The sequence below is a fragment of the Chiloscyllium plagiosum genome, unplaced genomic scaffold, assembly GCF_004010195.1.
Source record: "Chiloscyllium plagiosum isolate BGI_BamShark_2017 unplaced genomic scaffold, ASM401019v2 scaf_52720, whole genome shotgun sequence".
NCBI lineage: Eukaryota > Metazoa > Chordata > Chondrichthyes > Orectolobiformes > Hemiscylliidae > Chiloscyllium > Chiloscyllium plagiosum.
The window spans coordinates 1-3,281 of NW_025189745.1; the positions used below are offsets into that span (position 1 = coordinate 1).

The following is a 3,281-nucleotide window of genomic DNA, read 5'->3' on the forward strand; positions in this document are numbered from 1 at the left end:
TAGATTATACTACTTACAGTGTGGAAACAGGCTTTTCGGCCCAACAAGTCCACACCGACCCGCCGAAGTGTAACCCACCCAGACCCATTCCCCTACATTTACCCTTTCACCTAACTTGTCCATCTGTTATGTATATCTCTGAAGTGGGTGGTAAAATACTCCTTTTTAACATTTCTCAGAAATCAGATTCTGATTATTGTCAAGTTGGCTGCATTTGAATACCTTTTTTTCCGGACTCTCCAGTAACAGTACCATTGACTTAGTGATGCTCCTGTAAGCAATGCAGCCAGTGACAGTACACATGTGAGTCAGTGCCCACTGCAGCCTCAACTTGAGATCATATCTGACATGAGGTCTTTCTCTTTCTATTCTAGGGTTTAACTGGTCCAATTGGTCCCCCTGGCCCAGCTGGTCCCAACGGAGAGAAGGTAAAGATGATGATGAGATTTACTTTTATGTAAAATCTAGAGAACTTTTTGGATAATTGATAAAAATGAAAGCATATTAACAACGAGATTAGCCTGATTGGTACAGGAGGTAGTCACATGCTGCTGCATCTCATTTTAAGAAATAAATATATTTGGTGAAATGTTTTGGAGATTAAAATCTCAGCAGTTCCTCACTGTAGCTGGTCCGTGTATCTCAATAACTCCTTTTCTCTTGTGTCTCCTTTAGGGTGAAGCAGGTCCTCGTGGGCCAACAGGTGCTGCTGGAGCTCGCGGTGCCCCTGTAAGTGGGATCAGTTGAATTCCTGAGTTTCGGTTAAAACTAGAGGAAAATGCAAATCCAAACCTAGCTATACTGCTGGGTTTACCAGAACTCAATCTGAGCAGTTAAGATGGTCAAACATAACTTGTTGAGCATCTACTCGCTCTGATAAAGTTCCGTGCTGCAGGTTGAACATTAATAGTTCATGAGTTGGTGACAAGGGAGCCAGACGCTTCTGGTTCGAAGTCAACCTGGATTGGGATAAATAGCCTGGATTGATTTTGATGAGCTGATCCGGGAGATTGAGCAAAGTGGTGCAACTTGACAGCTCACTCTCAGGTTGACCAGAGCAAGACTGCAATGTTATTGGATCACACTTGAACTGGGGCAACTGGAATAGTGGAAATTCTATAACAACCTGCCCTTTGGATTCAAAAGTCTATGCGTGTTGTTGTATTGCCCACACAATACAGTAACTTGTATTACAGCAACATCTAACGAACCCCCAGGGAGAAATTGACTCCAGTAGTTTGTATCAGTAGAGTCCAGCCAGTATCTGAGACATTTCAGACATGGCCATTGTGAATGTTTTTGTAGCTATTGACATATATTCTTTAACATTATTGCTTATAATTTCTCAGAAATGGAATACATTATGCTTCAGATTACATCAACAATCTATAAAAAAGCTTAGGGCCTTCATTCCTGATGAAGGGCTTTTGCCCGAAACGTTAATTTTACTGCTCCTGAGATGCTGCCTGACTTGCTGTGCTTTCCAGCACCACTCTAATCTAGACTCTGATTTCCAGCATCTGCAGTCCTCACTTTTGCCTATAAAAACGCTTAGCTATGTACTCACTTGTAATTAACAGTGCAGTTATAATGCCTATGTAAACCTGTCATGTTGTAATTACACCCTTCCTTCCACTGTGACACAAACTCTGGTGAACATATTTAATCAAAGCATGACCAAGAAGCATAAACTGTTTCCCTGGCAATTATAGACAGCAGAATTTATGTCAAGAATATATGTCTTTAAAACATGAGCTAACTGCCATTTCCTTCACCTGTTGAAGACTCCTGTAATGCACAATGCCACAGGAGACTGACTAGTTTACAATGAAATTTGTTTAGTAGTAACTACAGAGCATTTCAACCTGGGCTTACCTAGTTGTCTCATCTGTGATGCTATTTGGGATTTCTCAGTTCTTGCAGGTGTGAAAATGTCAGTTACTCAATTCAATTGATGCAAGTAGAAACAGGCCTCATAGAAAATCTGGAGGTATATGTGCATCAATCAATGAAGGGGGCAGGGCAGGTTGAGAAAGTGATAAATGAGGGAGGAGCAAATCACTGCTGAAGCTGGAATCTGTACTGAAAACAGTAAGGGAAATGGGATCCTGAGCTTTTAAACAGAGGCACAGAATACAAAAGCAAGCACGTTATTGTGAACCTTCATAAACATTGCTCCAGCCTTCATGGTGGCCAGTTCCAGTATCGCACTTTAGGAATAGTGGAAGGCTTGAGAGAAAGTGAAGAAAGATTCATGAGAATGGTTTGAGAGGTGAGGAATTTCAGTTATGAAGATAAATTGGAGAAGCTGGGACAAAGGGTTTGAGGGGATTTGATATGAGGTGTTCAAAATCGTGAGGGATCTGGACAGAGTAGATCAGGAGAAATTGTTTTCATTGGTGGAAGGATTGAGAGCAAGAGTGCACAGATTGAAGGTGGTTGACAAAAGAAGCAATAGCGACACGAGAAAAAAACATTCTCATGCAGTGAGTGGCTAGTTTCCAGAATGTGCTGCCTGAGCATGTGGTGGAAGCTGGTTCAATTAAGGCTTTCAGAAGAATCATCAGAAGTGAGATAACTTGCAGGACTGTGGTAGAAGGACGGAGAAGTGGGACTTGCTGCATAGCTCTTGCAGAAGGGATGCATGGACATGACCAGCCAACTGGCCTCCTTGTGTGCTGTATTTCTTATTTGGTGGAACATGAGGAATAACGCTTTGATATGTGACACCCCCACCCCAACATTGTCAGTTTATTCAGTGCTGCCACTGATGTCTGTGTGTAACCTTGCCATCTTTGTGTTTCAGGGTGAGCGTGGTGAGACAGGTCCTCCTGGCCCTGCTGGCTTTGCTGGTCCTCCTGTAAGTATTGACTTCAGAAAGTAACAGTCACAGTAAATTCAAGATGCACATAAGCTAGTTAAGTTCTACCCAGCAAAGATGAATGGTTCTACGTAACAGGACTTTCTTTGCACAAGTTAATCCAAGCATTGTTCTATTCAGACTAGTGGCCACTGATCCGGTCAACAAAACACTGGTCCCCTCAAAAACCACCAATCCCATTGTCTCATCAGTGCTCCTCTGTCACTGGGAGATATAAGCCTACCTCAACAGCCAGCTGGTAGATCGAGGTAGTGGTATAATGGTTATGTTGCTGCGTTAGCATTCCAGAGTGACAGGCTAATGTTCTGGGAGCATGGGTTTGAATCCCATTACAGCAGATAGTGAAGTTTGAATTTGATTTTTTTAAAAATTAAAATCTAATGGTGACCACATAATCATT

General features: G+C 42.2%; 1 long non-coding RNA gene across 1 annotated transcript; it reads left to right on the plus strand.

Annotated features, from left to right (window-relative positions):
• The first annotated feature begins 355 nt into the window (after positions 1-355).
• On the plus strand, positions 356-2,912 carry LOC122545640. Its single transcript, XR_006310572.1, has 3 exons — positions 356-428; positions 676-729; positions 2,807-2,912. It is a non-coding gene; the product is annotated as an uncharacterized LOC122545640 (long non-coding RNA).
• Positions 2,913-3,281: the final 369 nt, after the last annotated feature.